General features: G+C 42.9%; 1 protein-coding gene and 1 long non-coding RNA gene across 2 annotated transcripts in view; one reads left to right on the top strand and one right to left on the bottom strand.

The window, feature by feature from the left end:
- The window catches only part of edil3a (EGF-like repeats and discoidin I-like domains 3a), a 347,259-nt gene that overhangs the window by 125,395 nt on the left and 194,704 nt on the right, over nt 1-27,160 (top strand). The window lies entirely within an intron of this gene.
- LOC311044281 lies at nt 1,467-5,001 on the bottom strand. The gene is made up of 5 exons (XR_014600670.1): nt 4,888-5,001; nt 3,111-3,267; nt 2,870-3,005; nt 2,140-2,253; nt 1,467-2,032 (listed from the first exon to the last, which is right to left on the bottom strand). It is a non-coding gene; the product is annotated as an uncharacterized lncRNA (long non-coding RNA).

Raw genomic sequence — 27,160 nt, 5'->3', positions numbered from 1 at the left:
CCTTGACCCTCTGGTATGCTCTGGTCCGATGGATTTGGTTGACCTGGAAAGATTGAAAGCACGTCAAAAACTGTAAAGAAAAGTAAAAAAAAAAAAAGTAGAATGCAAAACTCATCTATGAATCCTGAATTTGAAGGACAACAGTGCCAAGTCTGCTGACACTTAGCTGAGGAACCACACCTTCTACTGGAGCATCACTGGACGGAGATGGAGGTTGCAGTACACTGGGTGTTTCTTGGTTCCACTGATCCAAGTCCATATATGTAGCTGCATACGGCTGTGCAGAAAAGAGAAAAGGCCCTTAATTGTACTTGGTCAAAAATCATCAAAACTATAGGCTACTATACAAGCTCATAGCGCAGCACCGAGTGCTGTGCTCCGAGCTTGTAGGTCTAAATGGGTTAAGAAAGACATACCTCATCAACAGGTCGGCAGGCCTGTGTAGAAGAGGCTGGAGGGTATGGCTGTAGATCGGGGTAAAAGGTATCACAAGGTTGCAGAGACATAGAAAAGTAACCTTAGTTTGTAGTCTGTCAAAGATCTTTAAAAAATAGCTATGCCTTTATGCAATGCATTGTGGATTTTAGATAGACCAATCAAAAGCAATGTGGAATGTAATACAAGTCACAAATAAATTCAATCTAAAGAAAACATACCTCTTCAACAGGTCGACAGGCCTGTGTAGAGGCCGGAGGGCATGGCTGTAGACCATAGTTAAATGGGTCATAAGGCTGAGAGACAGAAAAATGACATTAGTTTGTAGTCTGTCAAAGATCAGTACAAATACATTTACTAAATGAAGTTGTGTTCAATGGAGTGTTGTGTTCATCACATAACATTCACCACAGTATAAATACACCCGAGATCAGTTGACTCAAATGAATTCCCCCCTCCTCCCCAACAAACCTTCTCATCCACAGCTTTGCCCTGCGATACTGTTAAATTTGAGCAGAAGGTGTGGTCTCTTACTACTAGTGAACCCAACACTTACAGTATATCTGAAATGTTACAAAGTCACAACTTAAATGTAGACATTAAATGTATTGAAAACATTTTACCGTGTCAAGAGCTGGGCAGAGGGCCTGGGGAAAGACCGGTGTGGCCCAAGGGCTAGCCCCACTTGAAAACTAGGGTTGTCCGATATTGGCTTTTTTACCGATAACCGATATACCGATATTGTCCAACTCTTAATTACCGATACCGATATCAACCGATACCGATATATGCGGGGATTATTGTGATTAGGGTAAGCTCAAATTTCATATCACACACACCATATACAGTAAGAACTCCTGTAACTTATTTATAAAGCAAAAAAAAAAAAAAAAAAAAAAATTTTTTTCAAAAACCGATACCGATATTTTCCCGATATCAATTTTTATGCTAATATCGGCCGATAATATCGGGAGGCCGATAAAATCGGACATCCCTATTGAAAACGGATCATAAAGCTGGAGACATAGCAAAATAACATTAGCGGTAGTTTGTAGTCTGTCAAATTGAAAATCTACAGCCAATTGTAGATTAACTAACCAACACTTACGACATTTTTATCTTTAACCCATTTTGTACGGGACTCCTTTTGGTGTTTTAAGCATTATGTTATACTTTAGCTATTGAAAAATAGCAGATCTACAATTTCATAGCCCGGCACTTTTTGAAAAAACGTGAAAATGTAGTGCAAATCTTTGGATATTTTTTTTCAGAGCGTTTTTAACTGAAATCTTTGCTTCAGGGGGGTCCCTGGAACAACATATTTTCAGATGGTGGTCGGCGGCCAATTACATATAATCTTGGGGGTCCTTGACATAAAAATGTTTGAGAATGACTGACATAGAAACAGGGTTTTTTCAGAAAACTGTCAGGATTTAGAAGACATTTGTAGAATCGTTCCCAGGTCTAAATGGGTTAAGTAAAGACCTTACATAGTATTGAAAAGAACATTGTACCGTGTCAGGAATCTGTGGACAGAAGCCCTGGGTGTGATGGCCTTAGGGCTTGCTAGCTGTGGTGCAGACCATTGAGCAGAAGGCTGGAGAGACATGAAATCTAACATTAGAAAAAAATATCTGAAAATAAACCAAAACAAAAAAAGAGAAAAAGGGCGTGGAACCAAAACTCTTGAGGCATAAAACTCACACGGCAAACAAGTCCGTTAAGGAGATGTCAAAAGTCCATTCAGGCAGGATGTCTAAACCAGCAGGCATCCACCGGGGTGAGGAACTCATGGTTGGAAATCAGTGACATGACAATCTGGAAGGGCACAAAAAAGAACAATATAAGTATTGAAAGCTGATTATGAGGTGTAGGTGGGAAGACAAGCAGAGAAGGTCAGGTATCTACAGGGCTGAGAATTGGGGACAGTTGTCATGTGATACAGGTGATGAGGAAAGGTGTGTGGACAGTTAGAAGATGGCAGGTCTGGGGAGGTGAGGGGCAATCCAGAAACTGCCCTGTGATCCTTTCTTCTTACATTAGTTGACTTTCCCTTTTCTGAACAACACCTAATAGGTAAAGTCCTTTTGCACACCTACTTACAAAGGACATGCAGTTACACAGGAGATGACAGCCAACGTAGAGAAGAAAATAAGTGGTCCTGCACACCATATTCAATTACTTAAGATTTATTTGCTTAACTACCTAATGAAGGTCAGCTAATCGAAACGTTCTTACAAATAGATAAATAAAATGTAACTTAAGACAGTGTTCTGACCACTTCTTTACTTCTGAACAACTCCTAAAATCAGAGCCTGAGATAGAGATCTAAAAAAAACTAATTAAGTAATAAAACTCTACTAAAATATGACCATGACAATGTCATTCATATAGTGGGGAAGAGAATGGTCCAAATGTTTTGCACATAACTTACACTCAAAGCCAATCGAAGTCCATCAATTGCTTCAGGAGGGAGGAGACAGGAGGACAAACCCACTTTTCTGGCTGAGCAGCTTTGTTGTTTGGTGCCACCGCCAAATTGCGCCAATGGGTTGATCCCAACGAAACATCTGAAATCACAAAACACATATGGAAAAGGTGCACTCACAGCTGTTCTACAAGAGAGCACATCTTTTGAGTTACACATGATGGTTCTACTTCAAGCAGAAAGTTACCTTTGAATGAATTCCAGTGTGTAACAGGCGTGCTCCTCCTGGTACACCAAAGTTGTAATAACTGGAAAACTGCCATTCCAGCCAGGAAGTTGATCTGTGGAGCCACAACGACCGACCTCAATGCTCAGCATCCATTGTGTAGCTGTGAGAACTTCACCTAAAGATAATTTGACATATATGGTTTGCATGTTAACAGTGTTTGTCTGTTGCTTTCCACATAACAATAGACTGTTAAACTAAAACATGACCTCCATATAGTCTCCGTATTTGCAATGCTTTAAAACAACAAAAAAACAGTAAAAAGTGTGCAGACTAAACTCAGTGTTAATTTAACTGTCTTAAGCAGGGGTCTTCAACAGGGGGTCCGGGACCCCTAGGGGGTCCTCAGAATAACTACAAGGGGTCAGAATTACTACAGGGGGTCCACCAAATCTTTGTGTGATATGATTATGTTAATTTAACTGTCTTAAGCAGGGGTCTTCAACAGGGGGTCCGGGACCCCTAGGGGGTCCTCAGAATTACTACAGGGGGTCCGCCAAATCTTTGTGTGATATGATTATTTATTTTACCTTAACCAATTGAACCTTAGCATCCCTTTTGTGAGGAGAACTTTAGCCAAAAATAGCAGATCTACAAGCTCACAACGCCTCACGCTGCAAGCTTGTAGATCAGCTATTTTTGGCAAAGAGGGAAAAAGAGCAGACCAAGTAAACAAAAAAAGTTGAATCTGAAACACAATTTTATACAATATAGAGGGGGTCCCTGCCTCATCTCTCTCTCAGCTAGGGGGTCCATGGCCTGAAAACGTTGAAGACCCCTGGTCTTAAGGATCCATTCATTCCATTGGTACATTTGTACTCTCTTTCCCTAAATTAAATGATTTTACTTTGTACTGTAGGTTCAAAACAAAATTCATAGATGTAATAATAATAATAATAATAATAATAATGAATTACAGTCAAAACAAATGAGGCCAACATTAGCTCTCACTGATGTGGTCTGATTTATACCTGAAATAAACAATGACATCATGCACCACATGGAAATTAATATGCTAATGCCATGTCTAAGACTGTGTTGCACGCCCCAAAAAAACTGATTTGAAAGCTCACAATGCGTCGCTGTGAGCTTGTAGATCAGTGATGTTTGGGCATGCGTGAGTCTGTATAACCCCCTGTATTATGACAGTCATGACGAAACTTCAACCTGGTGTTTGCACGTTCTCCATGTAATGCCCTACATCTACATTAACGTTCAGATTTCAAATATAAAGTGCTTACCCCATGGCCACGGATGTTACAATCCACTTCGGGTCGGTGTAAGTACCCGTATATTCCGGATTGTAAAAAAAAAAAGCATTTTAATCCGATCGGTGGCCATTTTGTCATAGAGTTATAATGTAACAGAGTGCAGTACTCCTCCCAACCGATAGGGTCAAGTAGTTGAAAGCGTACAGAAATACGGAGAAAATGGCCATCGATCGAATTAAAATGCTTTTTATTGAACAATACAGACGATACGGGTATTGCCGAGTGCCCGAGTAGACTTGTAACATCCGTGACCATAGATTGAGCACTTTATATTTAAAATCTGAACGTTTATGCAGATGTACAGGTTGTAAATGGAGAAAGTGCAAAAAACTGGTTGAAGTTCGGCCGTGACGCTCGTGATGGACGAGCGTCGTGTGATCCATAGCTAATACACGACAAATGCACGACGTTTACGATACTAACAAGTTGGATAACACACTTTAATTCCATAAAGTAATTCATCTTACCTGTTATCTAGTAGAGTAGAAGCACGGAAGCAACTGGTTTGTAAATAAATGTTCTCTTAGCCGACGGTTAGTTTCTCTGGCTGAACCCGACCGGCCGGTTCAAAACTGATAAGCTCCGCCTTGAACAGCTGCGTGACGTAATGACGTAATGTCGCACTGTAGGTCTGGTCAGGTTCTCAACCTGTGGATCGGGACCCCCAGGGGATCCCCACCTGATTGGGGGGGATCTGTAGGTGGCAGTGACAGTGAAGTGACAATTTAAGTAACCCTTTTAATACCTAAAAAAAAAAAAAAATACTGCATCAAAAGTAATCAACAAACTATATTAAAAAAATGGTCGAAGAAAAAAAAGAAAATAGCTGATCTGCAATAAGAAGTTATAGATTTTTGAAATAGTTCAAAGTTAAGCTTTTCTCACATTTTTCAAAAATATTTTTTTTAAATTAAAAAACATGTTTTCAGACTCAAAAGAGGACGCTGAATCAAATAGGCTAGGTCTCGATTTTGTATGACCCTTATAAAGTGGTTTAAACAAGCGTTAAAATTTCATAAACTTGGAAGCTTTTTTCACAAACATATTATTATTATTATTATTTTATTTTGACCCTTCCACCCTCTTATTTAGATCATTTTGAGTCGAATGGTAGGTTACACAATAGTCTAGTATTGTTTAATAGGGAAGTTATAGATTTTTGAAATAGTTCAAAGTTTATCTTTTCTCACATTTTTTAAAAATATTTTATTTTTAAATTTAAAAACACTTTTTCTGACTCAGAAAAGGACGCTGAATTGAATGGAATAGGTCTCGATTTTCTAGGACCTTGGGAAATACAAAAGCTCACCAAAAAGATTGGACGTTGACTTTTGTCACAAAAGTTAGCACAAAATCTGGAACTAATCACTCCAGATATTTTTTTAAAATCTAAAACTTCTCTCCATCCATATTGAGAGTAAGCCGGATATTTTGGCACCAGCCCTGATTTTTTTTGACACTGATAAAGCTCAAAGTTCAGCGAAAAGACTGCAAAGGTCAACTCTTGCTAAAAGAAGAAAGAAATTATATTTTTCTTCGAGACTCTGGTTTTAGACAAATATGATGACACTGATTCCAAATATTTACGTTTTATTTTTCTCGGAAAACAGGAAGTGCCTCAAAAGGCCACTTCCTGGTTGGTTTTAGGGTGTTCCAGGCCCGTGATTTCCCCGATATATTATTTTCCTAAATCTACACGTAAAATAATGCCAAAAGTCGAGATGATCAAACACTGATATCAAATCATGATTTAATTATCCTTTAATTGGCTATGGTTACGGCTTCGCTATCTTGCTCAATATCTCGAATACGATAAGGACTTAGGGTCCACTTTTTGGATATGTTGTAGAACTGGCTGAGACTTTGTCCTTTGGTATGGTCTTAAGGTTTAAGACTCTATGAGCCTTCCAAAAGTATAGAAGGTCAACTTAGGAGTGTCGTACCGTGACAAACAAGACGTGTGCGCCTTAGCGAGTTGTACAACATATCCAAAAGGCAGATTCTAAAGATGTATGGTTATTGAGATATATCACTTTATTGCACGTATTAACTTGACATTGGACCCTAGCCAATTCTCTCGTAGAAGCGCTGCTGCGCTGAAAATAGCAGATCTACAAGCTCACAACGCGTTGCGATGCGACCTGTTGTGAGCTTGTAGATCTGCTATTTTCAAATAGCCAATGCAGCCATACAGATCTGCAAGCTTAACCGAATGACTGTTAAAGAAGTTTGTTTAAATTAGTTTATAAAATGATATATTTTCACAGCGATTATTTATTAGTGTAGATATACATTTATGAGTGGATTATGTGTCCAGATGCCTCTCAGTCAAACAATGCTTGCTCCGCAGGTCTAGGATGGAATAAACGGGTGCAGCCAACGTCAACAACTGGTCTCGACCAGACGTGAGATTTCAGCCTACCGTAGGATAAAGCCCACGTCAGGATATATTGATAAATGCCGAAAGGTGCGGTGATCTCGCCGTACGCCCATTATTTGGGCTGCACCGCGTTGATAAATGAGGGCCAAGGTGTGGGCCAACATGCATGCTGTTCAGTTTGTCTTTCAGAAGGGGGGGGGGGCTGTATGGTGTTAAAGGCGCTTCGAAAATCAAAAAATAATATCCTCACAGCACCACTTTCCTTGTCCAGGTATGTACTGTAGTCGAAGCTATTGAGGTCAGAATTAAAATCCCTGTATAAGGTTGCAGGTACCCCAACTTTAAGCTGGTTCCCTAGGCCTAGTAGAGCCTAGGGAAGTTGAATCGCATTCATTTTAATTGTTTATGATACTAGTCACCTATTTCTTGGATTATGAACGTTGTCCCAAACGTTCATAATCTATCACGTGGTTTCCCAGTTTTTGTTGCCAGACCCAGGGGGTCGGCCTACATGAGGCTTTGTCCGTCCCCCTTTCGTCCATACATGGGCATAACTCGGTCCCTTTCGTCCTTACATGGGCATAACACGGTCTGTCCCCCTTTCGTCCATACATGGGCGTAAAAGTCTGTCCCCCTTTCGTCCATACATGGGCATAAAAGGGAATTTATTCTGGGTCTGGCAGAACCAGGTCTCCTGGTCTTGTTGTATTTGTATTTCATAGTAAGTCCCAGAAATAATGAATGAATTCCTTATTGGTGTCAAATGAGATATCCTGAAGGCTTTAACAAATTGTTAATAATAACTGAAATTAAATCACTGATACTGGACATTTTGTCTTGTGGAAAAAGGAGAAATGTCCAATTACATTGGACTTTTTTAGATTTGAACATAAATGGTAAATGGTGCATTTATATAGCGCCTTTATCAAAGGCACTTTACATAGATTGTGCATCAATTCACCCATTCACACACCGATGGCGGCGGAAACCATGCAATGCACCAACCAGCACATCAGGAGCAATATACTGTAGAGGTTCAGTGAAACCGGGTTTGAACTGGCAACCTTGTGGTTACCATCCAGCCACAGTGAGCCACTCTACCCCTGAGCCACTGCCACCCATAAATATGAATAAATATGCTTATAATGACTTAACTATTATATAATTGATATGTGCTAATTGGATCACCAAAATGATTTGTCTATGATGAATAATAAATTAAGGAGTCTTTTGAGTCATTTCTAGTGGTCAGACTTTGGTAGACTTTTGATATGTTATGAATAATTAAGGTCTGGTGCCTATCTGAGTCTTATGGGATTTGATCGATCTCAGTATTAAAGAGCTCTAAATGAGATTATGTTGAGCTCTCACTCTGAGCTATATTTGAGAAGCAACAATTCTGCTATACTGAGCAACATTTAAGCCATTTTTGATATCTCCTGTATAGCTCAACAGAGCTCCATCTGAGACATACTGAGTCTATTTCTCAGGAGAAAACAATGAGAAACATACATATGAGATGCAACAATGCTGCTACATTGAGCAACATTTAAGCCATTTTTGAGATATCCTGTATGGCTCATCAGAGGTTCCATCTGAGACATACTGAGTTTATTTCTCAGGAGAAAACGATGAGAAACAGGAGCCATAAGCTGAAATCTCCTTTTTGCCTCACATTTATCTCATTTATGGCTTAAGAAACAAATGAGCCAGAGATGAGAGCTCAAACTTGGATTATGCTTTCCTCTGGGAACTCCCCTGCCACCAAGAAAAAGGTGCTGGCTTATGCCCTCACGCCCGGACCCATACCACCGGGCGGCCAACCTGAGTCAGTGCGTAGCTCCATGGACGCATATCGGACACACGCAATTTGCCACTAAACACCGGTCACTGAATACGGAAAGGGTAACGGAGCAAAGGCCCAACTCCTGATCCCTCAGTTCTCACTGTATTCCACGGTACGTTTAAGCCATATAACACAAAAAGTTCTGCGTCCTCTTTATGCGCATAGCCAGCGTACAACGTTACACATATATTTCACCGCCATACCAATGTAAAACAATTATCTACTAAACTATATCCACTGTATCCTCTATTTACATTATTTAGTTACAATATCGCCACTCATGCATAGACTTACACAAGAGCGAGCACTTTAGCAGTTAGACCGCTCGATAAAGAAACCATCCATTCGTGCCAGTAAGGGTCTATAAAATTAGAACAATCTCATTGTGCAGTCCCTAGACCGCCACTTATGTTCAAACAAAAGTGAGCATTACAGTAATTATATTACTCGATATAGGAACTTACTCAGAAAGGTGTTCTAGCCCTCTAATAATATTAATTTAATTCAATATCGCCACTTTTGAACGCAAATAAACAAAAGTGGAGTACCTCAGTGATTAGATCACTCGATATTGAGATAAATCCAAACTCCTATAATGTATTCCTGGTTACATTATCACCACTCATGTATGCATGGATCCACACACGAGCGCGCATTAGTAGCAGTTAGACCGCTTGATAATGAAACCATCTATTTGGCTAGCTTCTATAAAAATTATAACCATCCCATTGTGTGGTCCCTAGATCGCCACTTATGTCTTACACAAGAGCGAGCACTTTAGCAGTTAGACCGCTCGATAATGAAACCATTCCAGGTTCTACATAATTTAACCATCCTATTACATAGTCCCTACACCGCCACCAATGTACAAACAAAGGTGAGCATTAAAGTAATTATATTACTCGATTTAGGAACTATTCAAAAGGTGTAGCCTTACTTGGTAACAGAATCGCCACTCATGTATAGACAAAAGTGAGCATTATAGTAATTATATCACTCGATTTAAGAACCACCCAAAAGGTTGTCTAGCCTCATAATAATATCAATCTAGTCAACACCGTCGCTTTTGAACACAAATAAACAAAAGCGGATAGACTTAGTGAGTAGATCACTCGATATTGAAATAGAATAATGAACTACAAGCTTCCAGACCTTTAACGGACTTCTAGAAGCATTTTTGTGCTACAAAACACACTTACCTCAGACCCTGGATTCACCCCCCCAAAAACCCCTTCTCCAGAAAACCAGCCCATCGCCCTTAAAATCAAAAATAAAACCACAAAAAAATCAGGTTCTTTTCGTATACCCTTCTCTCCAAAAAGAAGAAAAGAATATTAAAAACGACTGCCGACGACGCCATTATATGTCGTATATTTTCGATCACAAGAGCGGGCATTTAATACCGGTTTCCTGAAGAAAGCTTAAAGTTGAAAGAAGTCCAGAGTCCAAGGATTCAGGTCAAGCATCATTTATTTCAGCCTGACTGGGACGTCTGCCATGTGGGTTCCTGATAAGCAGCGCGCCCAGTCACATATAAAGCACAACATTTTATACAAAGCTCACCTTCTACAACAAGGGGAGGGGTCAGGTAGTTTAAGCCCAACCCCTGATCCCTGTTCACCAATCACACACATACATGCATTCTAACACAGTTGTTGTCGGGCCGAGTCCCCGCCTACCTCACACATTTAGCAGTTATTACAGTGTAACAATCTGTCTTATTTCTAATTATCAAACTTTACTCTTACACAAAGTCTGGTATAGTATTTCTTGTTCAACATCTCTCAAGCTTTAGAATGAATCCACACACTTTATGGTTGCAAACAACAGTTAGAAATAATACATCAATAAAAGCAGCATTTACTCCAGAATGAATCTTCCCTTAATGACATTTCTCTTTGTTAACAGCATAGGTCAGAATTATCAACTTTATTCATTTCAACTATGCACTTTAAAGGACTTATTCTTGTATGAATGCACATGGTCTTACTCAGTTTGACAGAATTAGAATTAAACCTTAAAAGTCTTCTGTAGACATTCTGTCCTCCATTTACTATGCATTCACTGTCGGGGGTCAGCTGCCTCCTCACGAGGGAACAATGGTTATTCTGATTAGGTTAAATAAAAACAAAGAAGGACACTTCTCAACTGAAGGTGTCAACACCTGGTCTCCAGTGATTTACATCTCTTGCCCTGTGAGAGTTTGAGCTTCAAAAGATCTAAACACAGTAGAACAAAGCCCCTCTCCTGGAGGTGAACAACAGCTTATCCTATAGAAAAATAAGAGTTAGGGTGAGGGGAAATGCAAATTGATTATTGCAGCCGTCAAGCTTGGGAGTTTCTATAACACAGGATGTATTATGATCAATTATGAGAAACACCGTGTCCATGTTTGAAACGATACTACACACGCAAGGCACCAACCTGCTCATCGGGAGCAATTAGGGGTTCAGCGTCTTGCTCAAGGACACTTCGACACTAACTCTGGGGGAGCGCCCCCCAGCCCGGGATCGAACTGGGAACCCTTGCGGTTTCCAGTTCACTCTACCCGGCCACTCTACCCCTGCGCCACGGTTAGTAATCCTTTACTACCCATAATGCTTAGCGGGCGGGAGTGTCTCTGGAGGTAGAGCCAAGCCCCCCAGAGCTACGGTATGAACAGCGAAGTGGCCATCGCCTGGTGGTCAAATCTGGGATTGCAATACTTCCGCATTTAAAACGCCACTGCGCATGCTTGACCAAATACCAAATACAACCACCCCAATTAAGTTATTGCATTTATATACCCTTCTAAATTGTATAGAGAAAAACATCCGCGCACCATCTTCTTAACCCATTAAGACCTGGAACTGTGTCATTTTTAGATTTGAGCTAAAAAGCATTATTTTGCACTTTGGGCTATTCAAAAATAGCAGATCTACGAGCTCATAGCGCGGCACCGAGTGCCGCGCTACGAGCTTGTAGATCTGCTATTTTTGAAAATTCGTGAAAATGTGTGCAAATCTTTGAATATATATATTTTTAAAGCGAACATTTTTAACTCAAATCTTTGCTTCTGGGGGGTCCCTGGAACAAGATATTTTGATGGGGGTCCGCGGCCAAATACATATCATTTTGGGGGTCCTTGACATGAAAAAAGATTGAGCACCACTGATATAGAAACATACGTTTTTCAGAATACTGTTGAGATTTAGGAGACATGTAGAATCGGCTTCAGGTCTCAATGGGTTAACCTCCCAATACTTTATTAGAGACAGAGCACGGCGTCCTCGACAAATGTGAGGCCTGAGTGCCACCGTACAGCTTGGACAAAACAACCTTTCATTCACTAGAAAGGAAAAATGACATAAGAGAAGCTTTAACTGTAATAACCTTGGAATGAGACATGGCTTCTGTGGTGGATAATTATGTCAACACTGTTTTTTGTTTTGTTGAAGCGGCTTCCTCTTTATTGCGACGCTCGACGTTAGAAAACCAAACGACCCGGTGTCAATTATGTTGGAGAGATGTGCTCGAAATGTGTTGAAGAGGAGACGTTGCATAAAGCCAGAGACAACAAAGAGGCAAGAGGGACGAGACGCGCGTCTGAATGAATGTGTTTTTTTTGTGTGTTGTTGCTTTGAAGTGATAACCTCTCAGTGTTTGTTTGTTTGCAGCTAGAGATGACAGGACTGACATTATAGACGAAAAAGCCAAGAACCAGACACTCGGGGGGAGGGGGGGGGGGGGGGGGGTGGTGGGGGTTGTGTGTGTCTTTGGCTATTCAAAAAAAGCAGATCTACAAGCTCACGGCGCGGCACCGAGTGTCGCGCCATGAGCTTGTAGATCTGCTATTTTTGAAAAATCATGAACATTAAGTGCAAATATTCAATTTTTTTTTTTTTTTACATTTTTAACACACATCTTTGCTTCTGGGGGTCCCTGGCACAAAGCGTTTTCAGAGGGGGGTCCGCGGCCAAATACATATCAATGTTGGGAGTCCTTGACATGAAAACGTTTGAGAACCCCTGCTTTAGCCTCATAATTTGCCTAAGTCGTCTCTTTAACTTAGGCAGATAGTGATGTTTTTCATTGCCTTAGAAGTCATATGTATCAGCCTTTATTTACAGTATACCTGCCTGACTCTACTCTCCTCACACTGCTGATTCACCGTGCGTTATCGTCTGTGTCCTCAGCCTATCAGAATGCTTGTTACATTCCAAAATCACTATGCCTATAAGTCATCTCTTTAACTTGGGCAGATTGCGATTTTGGTATTTTGCCACAAACCTGACCTCGAGCCGACCTTGAGCCTGTGTGAACGAGGTCGATTGCTCCCCGGGAAATGGAGTCCTCCAGAGGTCAAAGGTTAATTAGGTAGCAACGGTAAAGAACAGGTAACGAACCCTGACCCAGTGACCCACCCTCGACCCCTGAGGTCAAAATAGAAGGGTCAACCGAACCGGGGCAGGTGACTCACGAGGGCTTTCGCCATCATGACTCATGTATTATTGTATTGGTTTATTGCCGTACAAATAATTGCGACTAATGATTTAATTGTGTTTGTTGGCATTGAACATTGGAATATATGTTTATGAATAAAACATTACTTTTCTGATTGTGTGCCTTTTAGGCTTTGTAATAAAACATTGCACAGGGCAGGTATGGTGAATAACTTATATACATATATACAAAGAAATGACAATGACAAGTACTGTATCAATAATCAAAATAAAGAATTTCCTATGGACAAAACAGTCCATGCATTTAATACGTTTATACTTAAAAATAGCATATCTACAAGCGTGCATACAGCGCATCGTGATGCAACGCGCTGTAAGCTTGTCGATGGGCTATTTTCACTATTTTCCAGCAAATTCATCTAAACGATTCTGACGATTATGAAAGAATAATTGCGAATTATCTCAAAGTAATTTCGACCAGGCAATTATGTAATAATTGGGACAGGCGTGGTTGAAGAGTCACCCAGGGCAGCTAGGGGACACGTGCACACGTGCGTGTGTGGCTCTGATGGCCTCAGTCCACGTCCACAGATGGCCGGTGACTTAGCGTGCCAGCGGGCGTCCGTACTGTACAAGTTGTTGCTGGAACACACAGTCAGGTTCAGCGGTGTAAAGTAACAAAGTACATTTACTCAAGTGCTGTACTTAAGTAACATTTTTAGGTACTTTACTGGAGTGCTTCCAATTTTCAATACTTTTACTTCTACTCCTCTACAACTCAGAGGCAAATATTGTACTTTTACTCCACTACAATTATTTGAAAACTTGAGTTACTAGTTACTTTGTAGATTTTGATTATCATTACAAAACATACATTAACCACTTCAGCCCTATGCATACTTAGGCTATTTGAAAATAGCCGATCTACAAGCGCATATAGCGACATATTGTGAAATGGGAAACTTGTGAAATGGGACATTCTGCAAATTGAGTACTTTTACTTTCAGTACTTAAGTATATTTTAATGCGAATACGTTTGTACTTTTACTCAAGTACATTTTCAATACCGGACTTTGACTTGTAACTGAGTATTTCTACATTGCAGTATTGATACTTGTACTTAAGTAAAACATCTGAGTACTTTTTTCACCACTGTTGGAGAGACAGACAGGCAGACAGACAGGCAGGCAGGCAGACAGAAAAAAAAAACTGCAGTTTCTTCTTTTTTTGATTTAAATTAGATAGTCATTTAAATTAGATTAGTAATTAAGGGAAGGTGGGGTTTGCGATGCCGCTCACAGATTACCGCGTCCTGCTAATTAAGTCTGGGGGAGTCAAACAAATGGGACGGGACTATACACGCAATTAGCGCTCGTTAATTTTAACGAGGGTCAGTCCGGCAGCCTGCTCCACCAAGCAAGTCCTCTGTGACACGAAGTGCTAAAACCAACTGGTTTCTCAAAGTTGGGCCTGGGGCCCGCCTGGGGGTCCATGTAACTCTGAGAGTGTACAAATGGAACCAAACGGACCCTTGGGTCCGTTTGGTTCCTTTTGTACACTCTCAGAGTTAACCCATTAAATCCCGGAACGCATCTGTGTCATTTTTAGATGTCTTTGGCTATTCAAAAATAGCAGATAAACAAGCTCATAGCTATGAGCTTGTAGATCTGCAATTATTTTGAAAAATCTTGAAAATGTGTGCAAATCTTTGAATACGTAGGCCTATATTTTTTTAATGCAAACATTTGTAACTCAAATGTTTGCTTCTGGGGGGGTCCCTGGCTGGAACAAAATATTTTGAGATGGTGGTCCATATACATTGACATTGACATGGAAAAGTTTGGGCACCACTGATATAGCAACATTACGTTTTTTTTCAGAAACCAGTTAGAATTTAGATGACATTTGTAGATCCGGATTGAATGGGTTAAATTAACACTGAGGGGAAAATAATAAATGTTCCATTTGTACACTCCTGTTACAGCCCCGCATAAGGGTCCATTTGGTCCCTGGTTGGGCTCCTGTACCAGGCGTTGAGAAACAGTGTCGTAAAGCATGTATTGCTTCTCCCCGTTCCTTATTGGAAGAGCCACATACACATTACATAAATTATGATCTTGTGTATTCAGGCGTGACACAAGACACACAAACACACACACACACACACACACACACACACACACACACACACACACACACACACACACACACACACACACACACACACACCTGGTCCTGTCTGGTTTAGAGCTGTCACGATCATGACAATTAATTGTCTCATAAACGATTGCGATTAATGATTTAATTGTGTTTGTGTTGGCACTGAACATTGGAAATTACATGTATGTTTGCCCTTTAGGCTTTGTAAGCAATCATTGCACAAAGCAGATATGACAAATAACTTAAACGTACCAAGAAGTGACTGGCAATAATACAAGAATAAATAATGTACTATGGCCAAAACAGGACATAGCCTAATCTTAAACTCTTTCACTGCCAGAGTAAAACAATAAATAAAGCCCGGACTGCCAGCGATTTTTCGATCTTCTTACCTTTTCGAGTAGTCACAGAATATTTGTCTCCAGTATGACCGATCCCCTGATGGTTGCTCATCACGGAGGGTTTCACTATGCTTCCGCGAAAAAAAAAATGTCATCGCGACCTCCCGTTCGCTTGTTATACGCCGTTGAAAATACCATGCCTCGCCAAAAATACATAGTAAAACACTGGAGCTGAGATACAGAATATTTCCCAAATACTTTAACCAGGAAGTGAATGGAGCAGTACATCTTGGGATCACGTTATCTCCTGGTTCTGCTATTTTTCTGATATTTTTAATTCATTAAAAAAAGAAAGTTGTTAATTACTTTGGCAGTGAATGAGTTAACTTGATAATAAAAAAAAACGTTTAAATAATGAAAATACAAGATCACATTGCGACGCGCTGTGGGCTTGTAGATCGCCTAAATGATCTATTTTTTAAGATATCTGAGTTGTGTGGGTTCCCAGAACTCAGGGTCAGCACCCAAAATGATCTTCTGAGAACCTTATATGTGAAAGCGAGCCGTAGTGTGTTATGGGAACAAAGCCGGAGAACCTGGAGAACATCCAGTCAGATGGCACAGTACGGTTCACTTAGTTGTTGTAATGGAATGGAGCCATTAGCGTTGGCCATGTGTGTGTGTGAAGTGACTCAGGGCTTGGGCAGACCACCACCGTCCTGGGCTTCCTGTGGCAGGTGGTGGTCTCCACAGGGGGGTCAGTACAACCCAGTTGGAGAGGCATGATCCTCACGCGCACACACACACACACACACACACACACACACACACACACACACACACACACACACACACACACACACACACACACACACACACACACACACACACGCATGCACACGCACACGCACACGCACAGATACACACGCACACAGACGCACACGCACAGATACACGAGCACACACACACGCACGGACGCATGCACGCACACGCACACGCACACACATACACTCTCACACACACATACACTCTGGGGCCTGGGGCCACTGTCACAAACGAGCGAAAACGGTTTCGACCAATGGGCTCGACTCACAAGCTTGCGCACGAGCTTGCGCACAGGGTTGCACATGGAGGTGACGCGTTTCGCGGGAGTCATCAAAGCGAAAGTCGCTGTTCCAGTCATTGTTTGAAGGTGATGAGGTGGTCTGCAACTTGTTGTCATTATGCCCCACAAGATGGGTTGTACGCACACGGGCCATTTCACGCGTGATTACCGCATAATGCAACCTTGTTTGAGACACTGAAAATATTGGAGCAGGATAAATCAGTGAGACCTGATGCTCGCGCAAAAATAACAGGTTTATACAGACAAGCTACAAAAGGCGGGACATATTTTGGGCTTTTGTGCTGCCAGACTCTTTTTGGGCCACTTCTTTACAGAGTGAGAAGGCAAGCGAGGGGAACACAGGAGATTGCGACTGCGTTACGAGGGCGCATGCATGCCCAGAGAAAAGAAAGTGTTGTCCAGGAGATGTATTCCAAAGTGACCGCTTGTGCAAAAAAACAAAACTATCTGCAAATGCCCCTTCCTCCACGAACCAGCAAAACACCTGCCCGTTATAGGGACACAGAGGCGACAGAGGACATAGTGACAGATGTGGGAGAGAAGTGGCGGAGGCGTGAGTACTATGAGGCCTTAGAACTTGTCACCTCCGAGCTAGATCGTCGTTTTGACCAAGAAGGATTGCAAGTTGCTGCCATGAGAGAGCAAACTCTTATCGATGCTGCAAATGGAGTCTACACGGCATTGAATGAGGATGTCGTGGCAAAGCTCCCCGATCAGATTGACAGTCAGAGACCGTCTCCATACGCAGCTCACATTGCTGGGTGACCTCTCCAAGAAAGAAAGATTCAAGACAACTCAAGATGTAGCTGGATTCGTCGGAAGATTACATCCTCAAACAACATCATCACTCAAAGAAGTGGAAAAAGTTGATACAACTCTGTTTCTGTCTACCCCAGGGGTCTTCAACGTTTTCAGGCCAAGGTACCCCTAGCTGAGAGAGAGATGAAGCAGGGACCCCCTCTATATTGCATAAAATCGTGTTTCAGATTCAACTTTTTTTGTTTACGCGGCCTGCTCTTTTTTTGCCCCTCTATCCCTATGTTCCTTCAGCGTCACATATGGCCCTTCCATAATGTGCTGTTGGGGTCACCTGTTGGGTTCCCCCGGGCTCCCCAAGGCATCCCCCAAAGGTATAAGACTATATATAGATATATTATTAGTAAGTTATAAGTTATAAGACTTCATAAAGTTTTCTTTACACCGATGATGATGGTGACCACAACATTAAATTGTGGCGACGTGGTGCAGCTCCGACGGCCCGCTGCTCCGAAAGCCCACCAGTCCGACAGCCGTCCCTGGGCGCGGAGGTGGACCGGGGACCCCCGGGGGTCCCTGGCTCCGGAGGCTTAACCCGACCAGTCTGTCGGTCGGGTCAGGCCTCTACAGCCAGGGACCCCCGGGGAGGCCTCGACGGACACCCGGCTCTCCAGGCGGTCCCGTGGACCCACTCTTAAGCACCCCTCAGCGGGCGTTAAGTGAAGTTACAGACCGTGGCCCAAGCACCGCGGGGACCTGGTGGTACAAACCAGAATAGTCGCCCCTGGGACTATTCTGAACTTAGCGCGTCGGGCCCGGCTCACCGGCCGGTCCCGCGTACCCACGATTAACACTCGCGTGACTAAGCAATCAATGGGACCGATTTTGAGAATTGAAAGTGGCTTAACTTCTCTCAGGAAGCTCTGAGAAAGTTCCCCTTTCATGACTTTTCCTAAATATATGTTTCAAACCATCTCCGTTTTTTTTTTTTTTTTAAACTCATTATAAATATGAAATACATACCATGTATCCCATCCCAGCCGTTTTATTTCGGCTAAATTGATCGCTCTCCCCCTCTCTCCCCCTCCCTAGAGCACTTTACACCTCGAGACCCCCCACAGAGCGGCCCGTAGACAGCAGACTTTGCTGTGGCCATGTTGCCATGTCTGCTTATTCTAAGCGACTTTGGGCTTGTTTTTCCACGTCTTTCTATTATTATTATTATTATTATAATTATATATATAATTACATTATAATGGTAATAATTTTCTACTCCACTACAGCTCAGAGGCAAATCTTGTACTTTTACTCCACTACAATTATTTGAAAACTTTAGTTACTTTGCAGATATAAATATATTTTCATACTTGTTTAGATTAGAGCTCCATGTCCTTTCGTAATTTTTTTTTTATTAGGTGAATATTTATATAAAAAGGCCTAACCAGGGACTGGGGTTGCAAATTAGCCTCGGAGATAAACCCCACAATGGTTTGATGCCTCACTGTTTTGTCAGGGCACAACGCATGCAGTAACATTTTCATAGACCTGACTGCTCATTTCTCTCGCAAAATTTGGCAACCCAATGCTGCGCCAACAGTACTGATCTACAAGCAGAGGGCTCGTCAGCCAGCGACTGTTTTATGTTTGTAGATCAGATATTTAGCGCAGGAGTAGCAGGAATGTGCACATGTGTGGAACATAGCGATGTGTTCTCTTGTTACGCTGACAGGCAGGAGGAGAGGAGACGTTTCTGTCAGCGTGAACAGCTGATAGAATGAGAGCTTTACGCTCAGACAATAATGTGAATATTATATAATATAATATTGGTTTGTCAAGAGATATCCATGTGTTTTGGACAATGGAGATAGTCACGTAATTAGACAGTGGCTTCAGCGTTCATATAGGCTCCATGTTTCCCTCAAGAGTTTAATGTGACGCTACAGATTGCACTGTTTTATACGCTTTTTTTATAAACATTTTACAGAATCTGCAGTTACCATTACTACTAAATTACTACTTTTTAAAATGTTTCTGCCTGCAACAACAGAGTGAGTGAGCTAACTGACTGAGCAGAGTGGAGTTGAATGGCTATTTAAAAGACAATGGAACCCCCCACTGGGTGGGTGAGAAGGTGTCAGTCAGTCTGGTCCAAAGAGGTGAGACAGGAACCAATAGCAGAGCTTGATTTCTTGTCCAAATTGACCGTTTAGCAGGCTGTGTGTAGGATAATGCAACCCCAGTCATGCCAGTGTTAAGCACCCGTCGGCGGGCGATAAGTCGGGGGGGGTCCCGCGGCCTACAGACCGCAGGTACCTGGTGGTACAAGGGGTGCCGCAATAGTTATCACGCCCATTAGCAGGGTCTTGTTTCCTCGCTGAAGATTGTCTTCTTTCCTCTATGGTCTGAGCTGATTTCATTTCTCTTGGCTATGGTTTCGCTAGGTAGCTGGTAGGGACAGTGGGAATCTCGTTCGATTAACTCGGGTGCAGCCACTGCTGAGTTGCGGGACAACCGCGGCGCCGGGCACAACCCACCTAGATACGTAGCTGCTCGCAGGTTCATGTCAAGTTCCCCCGCCCCCAACCCCATCAAGGTAACTTGCCTTGTGGGTCCACAATCGGGAACTTTGGTTTACTCAACTCCTGCGTGCGCCACCTATGTTGTCTACACCCATATCAGTTACTGTCCCGGCGTGGTCACTTGGCAGTGACTGCACGCCCAACTCAGACGAGTCTGCAGCGCCCTTTAAGACAAGCATATGCTACTGGCAGGATCAACCAGGTAGGCCTCCTGGTCCGTGGAGACTGCCAAGGCCCCCCGTGAGAGGGGCGGCGGGAGCTCCCGGCGGCCAAGCTCCCCACGGCCAAGCTCCACAGGTACGTTCTAGAGCGAGTGGGCGTCCCGACCGGGAGACTTTTTCACAGGAGGGAGGCAGGGACGAGCGGGACGCCTCCTGGGCCACGGGGAGGGGACAGGGAGGTACGACGCGGAGATCCACAGACGGAGCCTCACGTCGGGCGAGGCTCCGTCGCCCTAGCTATCCTATGGCACCAGTCGGCCCTTGTCCGTAGCTTCCCCCTCTCCACCAGGGGAGAGCCAGGGCAACCTGAGGCTGCAACACTTCAGGCTGCAACCTCCAGGATCCATGGCCCTGCGAGGCACGGGGACGCCCCCGAATATGGTGCACCATGTCCGGCCATGGTCTCTAGCTACCCTATGGCACAAGTGGCCACTTTCCCCCCAATGCGAAATTTCACGCATGGGAGAGGCAGCGAGCCCTAAAGCTCCTGAGCCTTCCGGAGCTTTCTTCGGGTTTTTCGGCCACCGTTTGCACGGGCAGCCACCCAGGGGCCCGGGGGGGCGGGTACCGACACGTGCGCACCCCCGGCCCGGATCCAACGAGCCCTCCGCCGGCCCCGAGCGACCCACGGACCGGGAGGTACGGGCCGTTTTAGCCCGAAAAAGCGCAGATCGACAAGCCGAAAAAAGTTGGAATTTTAGGCCGGGGGTCCTCCAGGGGGTCCCCGGGGACCTCTGGAGCCCATGCGGACACTTAGAAAAAAAAATCGAAATTTTTCAAAGAACCATCATTTTGGGGGTCTTCGCCGCCCCGTCGCTACCCCAGGAACTGGAAGGTGCCTCTTCCTGGGCATGATCCCTAGCTATCTTATGGCACGAGTCGGCCCTTCTCCCTGGCTTCCCTCTTCCAGCAGGGGAGAGGCCAGGAGCCCTGGGCCTCCCGGCAGACTGCCGGGTTCACACTCGGTTGCTCTACCCGCTCCGGGAGCCACCGTCCCTGGGCGCGGAGGTGGGCCGGGGACTAGTGATGAGCGGGTCGGGTTTTTTCATGACCCGCCCCGCCCCGCCCCGCGACGGAACCCAAACCGCCTCAACCCGCCCCGCGAACCCATATATAAATCTATGGCTCAACCCGCCCGCGACCCGCGATGTTTTTTTAATTCTGTAAACTCATGGTTAGAAAATAATCCCCAAGTGTATTCAAACTGTTTTATTGTTATTATTCTTATTCTTATTAGGAATAAAGACAAAACAAGAGCATGTGATCATTTTAATTTTTTTTGCGTGTGAGAGCGGCTGACCCGCTCACCCACAGCCCGCATAATTGCCTCTGAAATTCTGACTCGACCCACCCGCGCCGCGGGTTGACCCGCGGGTCCCGCGGGTTACGGGTCGACCCGCTCATCACTACCGGGGACCATGGACTGGGGAGGGCGCCGCCTTGTGGACACGGCCGGTATTGCGCCCCGCGGCCACCACAGGCCTATCCAGGCTTGTGGTTCTGCTCTTTTTCCACCCTTTTTGAGCCCGGATTTCGGCTTTCGGAGCCGCGCCACGTAACCTTAAATTGTACGTGTTGAAAGCATGTTCTGGGGGTATGTATACGTGTACATTATGTCACAAGGAAAACTTGACCATGATGACCATGACCATGACTGACCATGATGCTGACCATGCTACTGACCATGATACTGACCATGATGCTGACCATGATGCTTGGGCAACATGATTGGTCAAACTTAATTGCTTTGACCTGGTCAGCTAAGACACATTAAACAATATGTATAGTTTCTCTCATCAATTCAAATTCAGACAGCTGTGAAACTGACTGATGTTAAATTATATTGATAATTTCTCATCAATTCAAATTCAAACAGCTTTGAAACCTATAGGTACCTATAACAACAGCTGCAAAGAATTACTGATCATTGCAGTGAACTATTGAACTTTTATCACAGCTAATAAAGTAAAATATTAATAATAATAATGATACATGTCTATACTAATATCGAGCTTTTGTAGATACCAAAACAACTATATTACAAAAAAATGAGTTTAAAGGTATAATACGCTATGGAAAACTTAGCCTATTATAAAAAATAAAAAAATAGAGGGGGATTTAAATGAGTACAAACAAAGTTCTGATATACAGACATGAACATTACACAGTCAAATGAATACGGGTTGGCCATATATGGCTGGGGGTCCTCCCCCAGAAACTTTTTAACACAGTAGATACTGTATTAAAAAGGGAGTTTAATACTTTTATCAGTCATAGGAAAATTATGGGTAAATTATTTTATTTTATCCATTACAACCCTAAACTTATAGAAATCGTTTTGATGACTGAAGCAAATAACCACTCCTGATATTGACATAATTCTGACATGATACTGACCACCATGATACTGACCATGATACTTACATAATACTGACATAATACTGACCATGATACTGACATGATACTGACCATGATACTGACATGATACTGACATGATACTGACCATGATACTGACAAAACATTAGAATATTACATGGGCTGATGGAACATAAGGCTGAAGGAACATAGGGCTGAGGGAACATAGGGTTGAGGGAACATAGGGCTGAGGGAACATAGGGTCTATTTTGGGATGAGGGAACATAGGGCTGAGGGAACATAGGGTCTAATTTGGGATGAGGGAACATAGGGCTGAGGGAACATAGGGATGAGGGAACATAGGGCTGAGGGAACATAGGGCTGAGGGAACATAGGGTTGAGGGAACTTGAGTACGCTCCCTTATAGTATATGTATATGAGCTGTTTGAACTTGTAAGATGTTTGAGACACCTCCTTTAGTTTCCAAATAAGGAACAAAGTGCATCCCTTATCAGTTCAACATGTGTGGGGTTGTGTTTATAGTAACTACAGTCAGCATATTGCACACACACACACACACACACACACGCACACGCACACGCACACGCACACGCACACACAATGACTTTGAATTGTCTTTATAACATGATAAAGATACGAACAAAAATTAAAATTAAATGATTAAATAGTACATTGTTTAGTGCACTAACTGTGATTGTATCATTATGACCTTTTTGTCTCCGCCAGGCCGAAGGCATGGCGAGAGAGTATGTTTTGCACCCTGTCCGTCCGTCCGTGTGTCCGTCCGTGTGTCCATCTGTCTGAACAGCTAATCTCCGGCACCGTTGGTCCACTCGCTGCGAAACTGTGCACACCCTCTCCCTAGGATGCCAATTCAGAACCTCTGCCCCAAATTTTTCACTTGGGCCTGTTATAGCGCCACCAGGAGGCCAATTTGTGCGAAACACATTTTTTTATATTACTCCTACAGATTTTAACCAAACATCACGCAAATCGGTACACAGTATCTGAGTAGTCATGTGATCAACACGGATCTGTCCGATTTTCCATATTCCATCCTGATTGGCTAAGATTGGCTTCCAAAGTTTGCAGCATTGGTTTGTTTTGAACAAAAGGCCTCAAATCATGAACGCAGCATGCGGTTTCCGTGAAATTGTGAACACACGTTCCCACTAGGCAGAGGAACGAATGCCACTTAAACATGTTCAAATCAGCCTTGTGGCGCTATAACAGCCCGATTTGCGTTTTTACCTATAACTGCACCGATCTGCGTGATACTTTGCACGCACTTTCCCTAGAGGCCAAGGAAAAACCTTTGCCATGCATTTTTCACATTTGCCTTTTAGAGCGCCACTAAATAGGAGGCTGACTTTTGTAAAACTGTTTTTTTGCTATTACTCATTCAGATTCTCGCCAAAAATCACGCAAATCGGTACACAGTATCTCTATAGCCATGTGATCAAGATGGGAGTGTGCAATATTTCATATTCCATCCTAATTGGCTAACATTGGCTTACAAAGTTTGCTGAATAGGTCTGTTTGAACAAAATGCCTCAAATCATGAACACAACGTGCGATTTCTGTGAAATTTTGCACACGCATTCCCAATAGGCCGAGGAAAAAATGCCACCCTTTTCTTATTGGCCTGTTATAGCGCCACCAGCAGGTCTAATTTAGCAAAACACATTTTTGGAACAAAATGCCTGAAATCATGAATGCAGTGTCCGATTGCCGTGCAAGGCTTAAGAAAAAATGCCGCCCCTTTTCACATTGGCTTATTATAGCGACACCAAGAGGCCATAATAACCTACCTGACCTGGCGGAGACCTGTGATCCGAGGAGCACCTTTTCTACATTTCTACATGACATTTAGTTTTTGTTTTTTTTATCCCACGATTTTGTAACCCTTATTTTTCACCCGGTGCCAATTTTGTATCATTATTACCTTGAACATTCGTCATACAAGAAAAAAGGAGAACAAAAAAATTATGAATTCATAAGGGTTTATTTGTCACTGACTTAGTACAATAACTGAAATATTGATGGGACATGTTCAGCAAAGACAGTGATAACAACAGTGCAATATAACAACTAGGTGTAATGAAGTTAAACATACCATGATGACAGGTATGGTATCTATAGCAGCAATCAGGAATACACAAGAAGTCAGAAGGCATACATATAAAAAGTTATTTGTACTAACTGGCTTCAACACCAGACACCACCACACCTGTGCTTTCTAATCATTACTTTGAAAACTACATGCACCATGTGTTAACACATTATTAAATAATGGTCTTCAAGAGACAAGAAGGTGGCCGCACACTTGACACGTTGGCTACCGCTGTGTGAGGCCACCTTCTTGTCTCTTGGAGACCACTATTTAGTTTATTCTGCCGTGGGACACCACTACAAGGACTTTGGTGTGAGTAGCATTCTCGTGCAGAGTGTTAACACACTAGTGTCCCAACATCTATAACAGCAATGTGAATATACACGTAATAGGTTCATAACAGCTCAGTAGACTTAGTAAACAACTGCTTAAAAGAACAACAATGGGTCATCATGTTGGATGTTTCTGATCCTTTCTAAAGAAGCGCTTGTCACAATGTTCACAATAATTTGTCATTGATGTGTGTGCATGACATTTTAAGCTAATTATCTGCGTAACATTCATTCCATGTTGACCAAATTAACACTTCTCTCCAGTGTGAATTCTCTGGTGTATTTTAAGGTGGGCCATTTGAGAGAATTGTTGACCACAATGGTCACACCCATATGGTTTCTCTCCAGTGTGCATTCTCTGGTGTGTTTTAAGGTTGGACATTGTAGAGAAGTGTTGACCACACTGGTCACATCCATAGGGTTTCTCTCCAGTGTGAATTCTCTGGTGGTCTTTAAGGGTGGCCATTTGAGAGAATTGTTGACCACAATGATCACACACATAGGGGTTCTCTCCAGTGTGCATTCTCTGGTGTGTTTTAAGGCTGGACATCGTAGGGAAGATTTGACCACACTGGTCACACCCATAGGGTTTCTCTCCAGTGTGCATTCTCTGGTGTGTTTTAAGGTTGGACATCGTAGATAAGTTTTTACCACACTGGTCACATCCTTAGGGTTTATCTCCGGTGTGAACTCTCTGGTGTCTTTTAAGGTGCGCCATTTGAGAGAATTGTTGACCACAATGGTCACACCCATAGGGTTTCTCTCCAGTGTGCATGCTCTGGTGTCTTTTAAGGTTGGACATCATAGAGAAGTGTTGACCACACTGGTCACATCCATAGGGTTTCTCTCCAGTGTGAACTCTCTGGTGTTTTTTAAGGGTGGCCATCATAGAGAAGTGTTGTCCACACTGGTCACACCCATAGGGTTTCTCTCCGGTGTGAATTCTCTGGTGTGTTTTAAGGGTGGCCACCGTAGTGAAGTGTTGTCCACACTGATCACATCCATAGGGTTTCTCTCCAGTGTGCATTCTCTGGTGTATTTTCAGGCTGGCCATTTGAGAGAAGTGTTGACCACACTGATCACACCCATAGGGTTTCTCTCCAGTGTGAATTCTCTGGTGTGTTTTAAGGGTGGACATCGTAGAGAAGTGTTGTACACACTGATCACATCCATAGGGTTTCTCTCCGGTGTGCATTCTCTGATGTATTTTAAGCTTGGACATGCAACTGAAGCGTTGTCCACACTGATCACAGCAGTGTCGTTTTGGTTTAGCCAATCCAGTGTGAATTCTCTGGTGCCTTTTAAGGTTGGCCATATCAGAGAAGTGTTGTTCACACTGGTCACACCCATAGGGTTTCTCTCCAGTGTGTATTCTCTGGTGTGATTTAAGATGGGCCATTTTAGTGAAGTGTTGTCCACACTGATCACATCCATAGGGTTTCTCTCCAGTGTGCATTCTCTGGTGTATTTTCAGGCTGGCCATTTGAGAGAAGTGTTGACCACACTGATCACATCCATAGGGCTTCTCTCCAGTGTGAATTCTCTGGTGTGTTTTAAGGGTGGACATCGTAGAGAAGTGTTGTACACACTGATCACATCCATAGGGTTTCTCTCCGGTGTGCATTCTCTGATGTATTTTAAGCTTGGACATGCAACTGAAGCGTTGTCCACACTGATCACAGCAGTGTCGTTTTGGTTTAGCCAAGCGTCTTTCTTCATTCAACACTGGATTGCAGAGACAAAGAAAATATGGTTGAGAGATGGGACTATATTATATCTATCTATCTATCTATCTATCTATCTATCTATCTATCTATCTATCTATCTAGTATAGAGAGAGAGAGATCAAACAAGCAACATGCCGAGACAACAAATGAGCAAACAGACATAAAGAGCAGAAATGATCTACATCATAGCTAAAGGTCAATTTTTTCAATTAAAATGAAACACAAAGTATAATATTGAGACAAGTGATGAGAACTGCTCAATTAAAAACTTGAAAAGTAAAGTGATAACACATGTGTAGAACTAAGCAGTGGAACTAAAAGTAGAAAGTAGGTAGAGAAAG

The sequence above is a fragment of the Gymnoscopelus microlampas genome (genome assembly GCF_963454915.1).
Source record: "Gymnoscopelus microlampas genome assembly, chromosome: 4".
In the NCBI taxonomy this organism is placed as follows: Eukaryota; Metazoa; Chordata; class Actinopteri; order Myctophiformes; family Myctophidae; genus Gymnoscopelus; species Gymnoscopelus microlampas.
Note: the sequence above shows the minus strand (reverse complement) of the source record. Positions and strands in the feature narration are given on the sequence as shown.